The sequence below is a fragment of the Theobroma cacao genome, chromosome 2 (genome assembly GCF_000208745.1).
Source record: "Theobroma cacao cultivar B97-61/B2 chromosome 2, Criollo_cocoa_genome_V2, whole genome shotgun sequence".
Lineage (NCBI taxonomy): Eukaryota > Viridiplantae > Streptophyta > Magnoliopsida > Malvales > Malvaceae > Theobroma > Theobroma cacao.
The window spans coordinates 20,890,923-20,905,473 of NC_030851.1; the positions used below are offsets into that span (position 1 = coordinate 20,890,923).

Genomic DNA, 14,551 nt, shown 5'->3' on the forward strand with positions numbered 1-14,551 from the left:
ACAAGCTTTTAGTAAAATGATTTTATATTGTGAAAATGTGCTTTACAATGGTTTGTGTGTTATCACAATATGATAAAATGCATGATATGCATTGGATGCTTCTTTGCATGTTGATGTGGACCCGGCTATGTGCGAGTAGGAACGCACATAAACCGTTGCTGACCCGGCTATGTGCGAATAGGAGTGCACATAAGTCGTTGCTGACCCGGTTATGTGTGAGTGGGAGTGAACATAAGATGTTGCTGACTCAGCTATATACGAGTGGGAGTACGCATAAGCCGTTGCATATGAGATGATGATGATGGGAGGGTGTATATGATGATTGATATATATATATATATACATATATGGTATATGGTTGTAAATGCAAATATGTGAGCATTTGATTTGTTGAAATTTTGGAGTTTACATGTGTTACATGTTGCTATTGTTCTTTTAGCAGGATGGCTTGTTTTAAAGGAAAATGAGACTTTTTCCTTGATGTTTTGACTCTCACTGCAACGAGATTCATTATCGTTGCAGCAAGAAACTCTCGGGTTTGAGGACCTTCACCAGACTTGGTTTTTGCTGCAACGAGAATGAAGTTCGCTGCAGCGAGAAACTTTCTGTCCATTTTGGCTAACTTGTGGGTTTTGCTATATTTTTGATTCTTTGGTACCATAGTTGAGTATGGATCTTTTAAGTGATTTACTCATGAGGGGTTTACATGAGGGGTTCTACTAAGAACTAGAACAAATTGCATTGTTTTGAGAAAATGAGTTCATCATGATTTCGATAAACATTCCTTATGGTATGTTTGTTCCCTTCTTGTTCACTCACGAGTTTATGCTCACCGCTTTCAACTTCATGTTTTCAAATTAAGAGACAGCCAGTAACTAGGACAAGGTGTCCTCGTGGACTTGTATCCATCTTTTGGTAGGTGTCTCAACATTCAGTAGCTGTACATTCATCCGAGTCTCTCCGTTGGACATCGAGTCTCCTTTTGTTGTGTATAGACGAACCCAATGTGAATTATTAAGATACATGTGTAGACACTGTATATACACCTGTTTGGTATGCCAGTATGAAGTGGCAATGTTGAATATTATTTTGATTCTAAGTTATGATATATGACTTAACAGTTTATGATGAAATGATGAACATGTCAGATTAATAGGCTTGTTTGGGCTTAGTGGACTACGTCCATTGGGCCCATGCACCGATCATGGCCCTGAATTTGGGTCGTGACATTTGTCTTGAAGATTTTAAGGTAAGGAAAGTATATTGTTATTTGCTTGAATGCATATATTTTGAATCGGTTATAATGTGAGGTTTTGTTGGTGGTAATAAGGACCAACAAATATCCAAGAAACCCAAGGCATGGATGTGAAGGATCTTGAAGCGCACGGTGATTTTGAGCTAGATTAAGAGATGGGTAAGTGTTTTAATTTCTACATTTACAAGTAGAAAGGAAAAATAAGATACATAATGACTATTGTGCAAGAATTGGTTGGGAAATATTATGTGAATGGCATGTTAAATGATTGTGTATGAATATTGATGTTATGATTGGTGATAGCATGTAAATGTAAATTGTAGTGCATGTGGACTTAGAAAGTGCTTGATGGAAGTAAATTATAGTTGTTACCATATGCTAGGTTATTGGTGTGGAAATGATGGTTGAATATGATAAATGTCATTGAAAATGTTAAAATGTGTGCTAGAGTCATAAATAAGTTACCTGTATTTATAATTAATAGAATTACGCAATGCAAAGAATATAAGTACCTTTGGTAAAAATGTGTTGAGATATAAGCTAATTGAATGTGAATTCATGATTGAATGAAAAAGACGAGTGGAAATGATGCACTAAAGGTATTAAATTTGAATGGTTGCTAGGAAATACAAAAAGTGAGATAGAATTATGGTGGTGTCCCGGAGTAAATAACGACCGATCCGCCAGTGAAAATAGTTAGAGACACTGCCAAACAAATAGCGACTTAATATCTCGTTTTTGCTAGGTGAGTGAACTTGCATTTCAAAATTTGTTTTGGTAATGTGAATGTATTTGCACAAATCCTTTGAATGATTTTATCCAATTTTTCTTAAAAACGTGTGCCTTGGGAACAAGCCCTTGATAAAATATTTTGATGTTGTGAAAATGTGAAATATGTAAAAGGATAGACCTATGTGCTCCTATACTGTGTTGATATATATATATACGAATAATGCTGTGTAATGATATTTACCTGGCTATGTGCAAGTAGGAGTGTGCATAAGTCGATGCTGACTCAACTATGTGCGAGTGGGAGTGTGCATAAGCTAATGCTGACCTAGCTATGTGCGAGTGGGAGTGCGCATAAGTCGATGTTGACCCAGCCATATGCTAGTGGGAGTGCATATGAGCTGATGATGATGGGAGGGTGTGCATGATGATGGATATATATATATATATACATATATGGATATGTGTGTTATAAAAAGTTCATGAATATGGTATATGGTTGTAATGCATGTGAAATTTCACATGATGAATCTTGAGAATTTCCCATTTTCTTGCAAATTGATTTGTGTTGCAACACCAAATGGATTTTTAATGCAAAGGAGGTCCTTTCTACACTTAGGTGCCTTGCATCTCAGATTCTGATGCAGTGCATTCACTTTGATGAAGGTTTTGACAACTTTCCGTCCGAAATAGTAAAAGTGGTAAACATAAAAGTTGTAGCCCCGCCTCTTAGCTTTCTAATAGTCTAAAAATCAGATCAATTGGATTTCTGTATAAAGAGATATGATAGAAAAACTAAAATACATGCAAACTAACACTATTTCTCGCTGCAACAAGAAACTTTCTGTTTTGGTTGCCTGAATCTTGCTGTAGCGAGAATGAACTTCACTGTAGAGAGAAACTTGCTGCCATGCTTGCTACCTTACTTGATTTTGACATAATTTTCACCCATTTAACTTCATGGATTGATTTTGGGTTTTTGCAACACTATGAGATTATTTATCAAAGTTTGAAATTAGGGGTTTTTAGTCAGCAACTAACTTAGTTGCATTGTTTTTGAAACAAGTGCATCATGATTTTCAAATTCTTCCTATTGATTACTTGTTCCCTTCTATGTTCACTCACTGAGTTTGTACTCACGTTTTTTTTTTAAATTCATGTTTTAAGTTTTTTGAGTTAAAGGTGATTGGATCCTAGGACGAGGTGATCCTCCCCATACATTGCTCAGTAGGTTTAACGTGCCACTAAGTGTTATCAATCGTGCCCAAAGTCACTCTGTTGATGGTCAAGGTCTAATTATGTGTATATGGATATTTGATGTGAAACATTAAGGTTCATTTGTTATTCTATATATGTATATAATGGTTGATGATGCTATTATGAATGCATGACTGGGTTTTATGAATTGTTTTCAAAGGAATTGTAATTGAGTATTACGAATTTTGGATTCTAAAGGAACATATATTAATGTATAAGATCATGTAAGTAGGCTTGCTTGGGCTTGGTGGGTTGAGCCCATTGGGCCCTTGCGCTGGTCATGGCTCAAAAATTGGGATGTGACAAACTTGGTATCAAAGCAAAGTGTTTAACTCGATCCTTGGGAACTCTTGCCTGTGAACAGTGGTGAAGCGCGACTCTCTGTGTCACGACCCGAAACCTCCCTCAGGCCCATGATAATCGCTGCGACGTCTCGATTGACACTCATTATCTGGAATGCCAACCGGAATCCCGCAAGGCTTACATATCAGTTTCTTTCCTTTCCTATGAGCAATCATTGTTAAATATCGAGTTTTTAGAGAATATATACTATTTTAGATAAAAAACAATCAAAATAAAATTTTCGCCACACAGGGGTATTTTGGTCATTTTTTCTCAAAAATTTTGAAACTGGCTAAAACGTAATATACAAGTACAAAACACATAATTCATATTCAAAATGAGTTTAAAAGTCTAAAATCTTCATTTAAAACGAAATTACGGTTATTTGAATATAATAAGAAAATAAAAGAAATATTAAGGAAAATATTCTATTTTCTTATAAAACAATATTTATAGAGTTATACGTGAATAATTTTTATAGCGTAAAAGCTAAATAAATTTATACATACTGAAATACAGTAAGCCAAAATATTTAATTTAATTTACAATAACAAGAGGGCCCCCGAATAAACAAAAGTAAAGAGGACTGTGAACCTACGGTTTGGAAAATGCAGATCCAATGGTAGTCCTCGATGAGATCAGCTATCTACAGTCTATACTGAACCTGAAATGGGTGGAAAGGAGTTGGGTGAGATTTTGCAATCCCAATGAGTAAACAGACATTATCATAAATATCTAAAGGCGAGTAAAATGGAGGCAAGTTTAAACAACAAATTTCAACCCATTTCATAATGTTTTCAATTTATTTCTTAAACCATAAAATATTTGTAATTTACCAAAACAGTTGTTAAGGCTTATGTCTTTTATTAAAACAAGGCTCAAGCCAAAACTAATCCTCGGGGATACCTTGGCCGAGGCATCTAACCGAGTCCGCCAAGGGTGTTAAAATATTCACACGTGAAACACATTTTTATTTTTAAAACCAGCCGTTCCTTGGCGTTGGCCGAGTTACACATTCACGTGGGGGTTCGACGTGAAGTGAGCTCTAATACTACCCCGGGAGTTACCCTCCTCGCCTCTACAACCGGAGTAACTATATAACTGGGTTTACCGTGCCCCTCTAATAGGCAGTCCACGGAAACCCGTCACTGCAGTGACTAACCCACCAATTTTAATAAAATTTCGACAGTATAACGTGGCTTTTATTTATTTATCCAGCCTGCATAGTAAAAACAACTTACATAAATTTCCCAATGCACTCACAAAATATAGCCACATATACTCATTTCTCATAAGCCATTCCTAGGAAAATATATATTTTTCAAGTCAATTTGCAGCCTCCAATTACTCAATTTCATAATCAATACAATATATTTTTATTTGTCACATTTATTCCTAAAACATCAAAAATCCCGTTTTAATCTCGTTTTCATTTCATAAAATACATAAAGGGCATTTAAAAATAAACTCTAGATAATTTACAATAATAATAAGTTTACTCACCGTTTGTACAAACTAAAAGCTTTCTAAGCGCCCCGATCACTACTCGTCGGGTACGACTTCTTTGCCTTTTCCGGAAGGCTCTCCTCCTAGACACATTACAAAAATTTACACAATTCATCACATTGATGCTAAATCACTATATAATTAACTTAAATCCTATACTAATGCATGGTATGAAATGCAATAGCCTAAAACGGCTTAAACGCGGTATTAACCTATTTTTGGCACTTTGCCCGATAAATTGCTAACGCGCTCCATTTTAGCTCTAAATCATCCCATTCTCTCTCCAACATTTCTAACCATTAAATATCAGCCAATAACCTTCTAAAAACAACAAAATCAGCTCACTCCCTTCCTTGGAAAATTCGGCCAAAAATGGGACATTAACTCGGTTAATTTTCTACTTTGTTTTTCTATCACGTTTAATCGTTTTTCATCATTTTCTCTTCATTTTCCTTAGAATAAAATCAATTCATCATCATTGTACAGCATTGAGCATCCAGCCAAGAGTGGGTATTGTGAAAATTTAATGATTTCTTGCCCAATTTAATTTCTAAACACATTTAACTAACTAAAACTATCAATTTAACTAAAAATCAAAACCTAAAAATTTCAATTTCTCTCCCCTAGAATTTCGTCCAGCCCTTGATATCACTTTTTGATCTCTCTCCTCAAGCATGCTAAATGGAAATAAAGGCATAGGAAAGGTAGAAATCAAGCTAAAATCGAAAAATCTTACCGTTAGACGCGTAAACGGTCGAAAACCGCGAATTTCCCTTTGAATTTTCTTGTTTCTCTTTGGTTTTTCTTTTTTTCTTCCTTTCCTCTCTATTTCCTCTCTTGTTCTTCCTTATGGCCGGCCAGCACTTAAAATTGGGTTTAAATGGGCTGACTTTTCATTAAAATAATATTATTTCATTAAAAAATGCCACATGTCACTTTCCCATTGGCCCATTTTTAAAATTTCATCCATTTGTTTCCAAATTTTCACCATACACTTGTCTCATATATTCATAGCTTAGATAAAATTCTCAGACTCATCCAAAGTCTCGGTGGAGTAATTTTTGAAATTTACACTTTTGCCCCCGTAAAAGTCAAAAATTACATTTTTGCCCCAAAAATTGAAAAATTGCCCATAGACATATTTTTCATCCCTTATACTCATACCATTCTCCAATTTGTCAAATTTGATCTAAATTCTCTCAAAATCTCAAATTTTGTCCGTGGGTGGCAAAATTACGATTTTGCCCCTACACTCCAAAAATCACCAGAATTAAACTTTTTCACTTCCTATCATTAAATTATACTCCAAATAGTTAATCTTGGTCAAAAATTTCACTCCATGATCAAATTATTATCTTAGGTGGCAAAATGACGATTTTGCCCTTGAATATCAAAATTTCTAATTTTACCCCAAATGAACCCTCGAACTCCGAACAATCATTTTTAGTCATTCCTGGACTATAAAATATTAAATTTCATCCTACAATTCCTATTTGAACTAGTTCGAGGTTAAATCAATTTAAGTGTACCGTTAGGTACAATATCGGGTTTCGTCTTTTCTTATGTGCTTTCCTAGCATAATAACATGCTACTCAGTGCATGTATATCATGACATGTATTTATAGGGTCGGGTTTTACACTCTGCCTAGGGCCTTGTAGAGAGGGTTGTCCCCTACGAGTGCTCTGATAGGTACCGTTTGTTGCCACCGTTGAAGGAAGAAAGGGCTACTTGTAGCGAGGGTCGTCCCCTACAAGTGGAGCTGCCCCTAGTGACAAACTTTGTACCAGAGCCTTAGGTTTAGTTGAGTCTTAGAGATTCTTGTGTGGTCAACGGAGTTGTTGGAGTCCGTGTAAAGTCTTGTCCTTGGATTGTGGGTGTGCAACGTAAATCAAGGACAAGAGGCTACATGGGCCCCTACATCATTAGAACCCTACCTGTTCTTATGAGTTGTAAATGACTAAGTAATTTATACTTGGTTGCTTATAGGTTTGGAGGTGTGCCTATTGTACGTGCCATGTCTAGGAGAAGCGGTAGTCTCGATGCCCCTCATAGTGCTAGCGAGGGATCATTAGATTCCACTGCCCGGAGGCAATGGCGCCCTGATCCAGGTTATCAAGAAGGTGGTCTGTCTAGAATTCTTAATGACAGGATTCCTCCTAACTTAGCAGAATGGTTTAGTAATAAGGAAAGCTTCAAGAGTAGCGAGAGTCTTGAAAGTGAGGATAGCTCTGATACTTTGAAAATTGTAAGAAATTTCCTTTTGAAATAATTTGAGGAGTGGCATAGAGAATGTACGAGGAAGGCAATTGCAAGGGGAGATATTCATCCTATGAAGGTGTCAGCTGTTCGACACTTTCCTCCTGGATGTGGAATAGGTGCCGCATCTGTGAGTAACGAGGAATGCAGGAGAATACAGCAAGTTTGAATTGAGGAACAAAGGAGAAAATCTCAGGAGGAAGAGGACGACGCGAAAGAGGATCCGTCAATATGCTTGGATCAAGGCGACGAGGATCCTAAAGATACTTAATACCTTCGTTGAAGTTCGTATCACCATAAGTCTAAGCAAGTGCCGTTTAAGGGAAAATGTAGTAGTTATCTGTACAAAGGAATTAGGAGTTGGCTTTTATTTTGTATGACTCGAATGGAATATAAACTAGCTATTAAAATGATTGGATGTGTATGAGAATCTTTTGGTATGACAAAGGTAAACTGGCAATATAATTATCGAGAAAGGTTATGGGAGGAATCAATAAGGCTATAAAATGACATTTGGAATGGATGATGTGATTAAGTTGATGATTGTAATTTAAGCATGAAAGGGATTACCAAGTGATGCCATGACACTATGAGGTAATAATTGGGCACAAATATAGCCCAATGGAGTTAAATTATGGAGTCTGGAAAATATGAAATTTTGATTTAATAAGGATTGTTAGAATAAAGTGAGGAGGAAGCTGAACTGTTTTCGTAGTTATTTATACTGAAAGTCAATAAACTATTGGAGTACAAGACAAGAAAGATAATTAGATATGGATAACAATAAATTTGAGGAATGTCGAAGATAGTGAGCAATTATGTGTGGGGTGATATATGTATCGTGAATTCATTACACCATATGGAAAGGATGCTTTAAGGTGGGATTTCATGAATGATGATGAAAGTCAAAAGATGACATGAGTTGAAAGTATTAACTTTGCTTAGTGCATATGATAAGCAAAGAGAAGAATGACAAATTGGGAATTGAATAGACGAGTATGTATTTATATATATCCTAAGAATAGGTGACAAATTGGGAATTGAATAGACGAGTATGTATTTATATATATCCTAAGAATAGGTGCATGTCTATAGAACGATATGCTTGGGACGTTAAGGAGCAAATAAGAGACTAAGTGTTTCAAGAATGCACAAACATCTTTGAGAAGAAATTTCTAGTCATACATGGCAAATATAAAATGTGGAATTTTTTAAAGTTGCTAAGGAGCCTAACGGCTAAGTCACGGGTTAAGTGATCACATGCGGTGAGACATGAGTTTAAGATAGGTATCCCCACAAAAATACTCAAGAGGAGTTCTGCTATGGATCTTGTGAAAGCAAGCATTAATTTATGTGATTATAAAGAGGAAGTCATAAGCTAAAAGTGAGATCGCATTGACATTGAGAAGTACTTAAGGATAACCTTGTTTCAAGTCTTGCAGTTCCAAGTACAAACTACAGATTGGTCCAGGGGGAATGATGTCACATTAGTATGGAACAATAGAACAAAGGATGATTGAAAATAATCTGGATAATGAAATCCGATTATGAAAACTTCCTAATGTAGTATGGAAATAGGAATTCAAAAATGCTTGAGGCATGCACGATTCAAATAAGTCTAAGTTTTAGGTGACTCCTTAAAGTCAAAATGCAACAAGGATATAATATATATGTTAGAGGTATGATGAATAATTAAGAAATAAGAATGACTTTTAAGGATTGTGGTATTGCATAATGTCACGACCCGGTACTCCCCTCGAGCCCGTGACAACCGCCGCGGTGTCCCGGTAGACACTTATTGCCCGGAATGTCAACCCGAAACCCCGCAAGGCTTTACTATCAGTTTCTCTGTTCCCTTGTGAGCAACCATTGTCAAATATCGTGTTCTAAAATATTTTAAGCTGTTTCCAACTTTAAACAAATAAAATATTAATTTTTCGTCTCACAAGGGTATTTTGGTCATTTTTCTCAAAAATTTTAAAACTGGCTAAAACGTAATATACAAGTACAAAACACATAATTCATATTCAAAATGAGTTTAAAAGTCTAAAATCTTCATTTAAAACGAAATTATGGTTATTTGAATATAATAAGAAAATAAAAGAAATATTAAGTAAAATATTCTATTTTCTTATAAAACAATATTTATAGAGTTATACGTGAATAATTTTTATAGCGTAAAAGCTAAATAAATTTATACATACTGAAATACAGTAAGCCAAAATATTTAATTTAATTTACAATAACAAGAGGGCCCCCGAATAAACAAAAGTAAAGAGGACTGTGAACCTACGGTTTGGAAAATGCAGATCCAATGGTAGTCCTCGATGAGATCAGCTATCTACAGTCTATACTGAACCTGAAATGGGTGGAAAGGAGGGTGGTGAGATTATAAAATCCCAATGAGTAAACAGACATCATCATAAACATCTAGAGTTGAGTACATGGAGACAATAAAGTAAATCATCATAAACTGGGTTATACAATTAGAACACATCTCGTTCAAAATACGTAAAAAGGCTTATGAATCTCATAAAAATCTAGGCTTGTGCCATAAATCCATTCTCGGGGACACCTTGGCCGAGGCATCCTACCGAGACCGCCAAGGCTATTAAAATTCACATTTCACATAAATCATGTTTTTGTTTTGAAAACATAGCCGTTCCTTGGCGTTGGCTGAGTTCCCCCTCACGTGGTGGTTTAGCGTGAAGTGAACCCTAAACTTTACCCCAGGAGATACCCTACGCGCCTCTCCGTTCGAGGTAAGAATATAATGGGGTTTACCGTGCCCCTCTAAAAGGCTGGTCCACAGAAACCCCCTACTGCAGTGATTAATTAATATATAATCCACCATATAATAAAACTCAATAACATGATATGGCAATTTTGTAATTCGTAGTTTTTCAAGGTAACCAAACAATTCGCATTTCAATACAATTGCCAACTAGCCAATCATGCTCGATTTATCATAAGCCAGTTAATTTAAACAATCAAATTGCCACAATTAACAGTCTCCGTGTACTCTATTTTTCAAAATCACTATTAATTTCAAAACAATTTATAATTTAATTTCATTGAAACTCATTTATTCATAAAACATGAAAATTTATCTTTTTAAATTCCTTTTTCCATAGAATTCATGAAAGCATCTAAAAACCACCCTAGATAATTAAAATGACAGTAAGTTTACTCACAATGTCTAGAATGCAGACTTTCGAAGCACTCTGTCTACTGGTCCTCGGATGCAATTTCCTTGCCTTTATCGGAGGACTCACCACCTTGACACAGTACAAAATCGAGAGTTTCACCAAGTTGGTACTAAATCAAAATTAAACTAATTTAGACTACCAATGCATGATATGGAATGCAAAAATGCACTGGTAACTATCTAAACCCGGTATTGGCCTAATTCGTCTTATCACCCGATTAAATTCCTAACGGGTCCGTTTAAACTCCAATTTAATTCTTTTCAGTTTCTATACCTCAATTGCACCCAAATTAACTTAATGTCCCTCAGTGTGGTGCAAATTATCAGTCCCAACAGCAAATTACGAAAATACCCCTAGTGGGTAAAAATTCGTATTTTTGCTCCGAAAATTCCCATTATTTTTCTAGGCTCATAATTCATCATTCCTTAACCAATTCTCCTAGAATAAAATCAAACTCATCCTCACTCACTACATGGTAAATTCAGCCATTAATGGTTGGGGGAGAAAATAAATTCTTTTCTTGTTGTTTTGTTTCTAAATATGCTAAACTAACTAAAAACACTAACATAAATTAAAATCAAATAAATCCAACAACTTTCTCTCTCCTAACCCATTTTTTCAGAATTGAATTCATCATGAAAACATGTAATTTAATCATGGAAAATAAAGAGAAATGCTTGGGAATAAGAAAACTCAAGCTTAATAGAAAAAATCTCACCTTTTTCACTTAATTTCCTTGAAAATTCACACTTTTTCTTTGATTTTCTCTCTCTAGGGTTTTGTTTTTTTTTTCTCTCTCTTCTTGCTGGTTTGGCCGGCCATGGGGTGGAAGATGGGCTGATTTTGTGCCTTTTAAAAAGGAAAATAATAAATTAATAAAGGCATGACACATGGCATCATGTCATTGGCCCGTTTTTAAAATTTTAAAAATTTAAACATTTTATCTCCACCACATGTTTAGTCAAGGGTCAAAGATGAAGACAAAGGAAGACCATGTGCTGGAAAAAATATCCTGGTGGTGGAAAATTACAATTTTGCCCCTGAGGTGGCAAAATTACCATTTTACCCCTATACTCCAAATTATACCGAAATTAAAATTTTTCACTTCTAAACCTCAAATCATACTTCAATAAGTCAAATTATACTCTAATAAGTCAAATGGGGTCAAAAAAATCTTTTCTAAAATTCCCATTTTGTCCCCAGGTGGCAAATGACCATTTTGCCCCTAGTTAGTGAAAATTCCGATTTGACTCCAAATTGATCCTCAAACTCCAAATTACCATTTTAAGTCATCCATGAACTGTGAAACTCTTAATCTCACCTTAAAATTCCTATTTGATCTAGTTCGAGGATTAAATAAACTTTGTTGTACCTCTAGGTACAATACCGACTTTTGTAAATTTTTCGGGACTCTCCTAGCATGCAATCATGCTATCATCGCATGTATGTCATGAATAGTATTTTATAAGGTCGGGCTTTACACATAAGATGCCATGATCCAATAAAGATAAACCTTTGAAAGATCAAAGAGATTATAAAGCATATACGAATATCGGATTACAATTTAATGCAAGTGACATTTAGCAAGTGAGATGTGATTAATGACATTGTGATGTAAGGATATATGGTACGATGAAACTCAAGCATATAATTGGAAATGATATAAACAATATGAAGTTATGTATAGGCATAACAAAAATGCTGACATGTACTATGAGGATTATTATATTGAATCTTGGATAAGGATGGTGATGAATAAAGGGAAATGTAGTCCAAGGCACGTGAACACATGGATCCTTATGCGTAACGAAGGATGTTGACATTTGGAAAATGCATGTACATACGTATATGTGAAATTGATGACTTAACCATATGAGGTGAAGAATTGTTCTCAGTAATTTGAGATTTGAACTTCATGTATTTGATGAGTTGTATAGATGGTACAACAGCAGGAAGTCCCATTAGAAGTTAAACTATGATGATATAATAAATTTTAGGAAAAATAGTCAGAGAAATGAGATTAAAGAAATGTAATACACGGCTTGGGAATAATTGAAGTATGCGACGTAAATGCAAAATAAACTTGAAGCATGTGCGAATAATTGAAAGCATTAACTTTTCTCAACGTTGAGACTATGTACATAAATGAATATGGCATATTTGTAATGCTGTAGGCCACATAATAGTGTTTGGGAATAAGATGAATGAATCAATATCGAGAAGTTTGGCAAGGAGCGAAATAATACGATGGTGATTAGGTATACATAAGTAAGTATAATATGTGATCGAAATCAGTATGATTGAGATGGAGTTATGGTTCAAATTTAATGATAGTGAAAGAGGCATGTTTGGAGTCTCAATATAAGAGATTATGATTGTGAAGGGTACTACTGATCTGATTCTAAAGGATAATAATAGACATAAGTGAGGTATTCAAATTGAATTGGAGGTGAACTAGGTGAATAAATTGAATGTCCCTATAATGGGGGAAAAGGAATAAGATCATAGAGTGAGATTGATAACTTGACATCAATGTGAATTCGAGTACGAATTCTATTTAAGTGGGGGAGACTGTAATACCCTGTACTTAATGTGGTGACTAATAAAGCTTATTGGATGCCAATTGAAGTTAATTATAATGTTTAAAAGTGATGAAAGATGAAAAGAACTATTAGGATAAAATATTCTGCATGCGAGGAAATAATAATAAAATAATAATATTTTATCGAGAAAAAATTTACAAGATAAAAAGTGACTCGGAAGTGAATTGAGGCATAATAAGGTATTTTGGGTACCAAGGAGACAAGAGGAAATTTTTGGAATAAAATAATAATTTATTTATAAAATAATATTAAATTATTAATATTTTATTTAGTGTTAGAATTTTTCATGAAAGAGGAGTATATGGTCAATCTAAGTGGGGGTGAAAAAGAATGAGAAAATTTTGGAGAAAAAAATGACGTTAATGGGGCCGCATGTCTTTATTAAGTAAAGATAGCGCGGGTAAATAAATATTTTAAATATTATGGTGATACCGCATTGGAGTACAACTTCGATATTTTGGTTGTACACATGTAAAAGAAGAAAGATAGAAATTAGAATTTAAATCGTGTCAGAAGGGTCAAATTGTAAGAGAGGAAAGTTGAAGGATTTATACATGAAATTTTAATATTTGGAAGAAATAAAATAAAAAATAAAATTATAAGGAAAAAGGAAGAATTGGGAGGTGGTGGATGGGAATGAAGAAAAGTCAAAATAGAGGTAACATGAGATAAAGATGAGGAAAAAAATATATAATAAAAAGATAAAGGAATGGAGGTGGCAGCATGGGAAAGATATTTCCAAGAACTTGTCATGAGCCTTAAAGCATGAAATAGTTGAAGAAAGGTCAAAGAAAGCATGGGTTCTTGGGCTAGCCGCCCATGTGACCAAATGGAGATAAATGATAAGATAAAATAAAAAAAGAAATGAAAGTGAAGAAAAAAAAAATGATGGAAAAAGGTGACATGTGGGAATCCGCCCATGGTGGCAAGAAATACAATAAAGGAAGTCAATTTTTTTTAAGCTAAGCATTTGTGAAGTCCGACCATTGAGAGAAAAAAAAAGACAAAAAGGAAATTGACAAGACAATCAAGTACATTTGGTGATATTTATCCAAACAAAGACATATTAAATGATTTTTTTCTCTTGGTAATGAAACGGAAATTTGAGAAATAAAAGGAAGGAGGATGAATGACTTGGAAAAAAATGAAGAATAACGCTTTAGAACAATCCAACCGACAAGAAGAAGAAAAAAAAAAGAAAGAGAGGAGAAAGGAGAAGGAAGGAAGGAGAGAAAAGCTTGGAAGGATTTTGGTGGTTTGTCTTGAAGATTTTAAGGTAAGGAAAGTAGATATTGTTGTTTGCTTGAATGCATATATTTTGAATCGGTTATAATGTGAGGTTTTGTTGGTGGTAATAAGGACCAACAAAGATCCAAGGAACCCAAGGCATGCA

General features: G+C 34.7%; 1 long non-coding RNA gene across 1 annotated transcript; it reads left to right on the forward strand.

The window, feature by feature from the left end:
- Nucleotides 1,172-7,149, forward strand: LOC108660837. The gene is made up of 4 exons (XR_001926530.1): nt 1,172-1,249; nt 1,331-1,414; nt 1,879-2,000; nt 7,077-7,149. It is a non-coding gene; the product is annotated as an uncharacterized LOC108660837 (long non-coding RNA).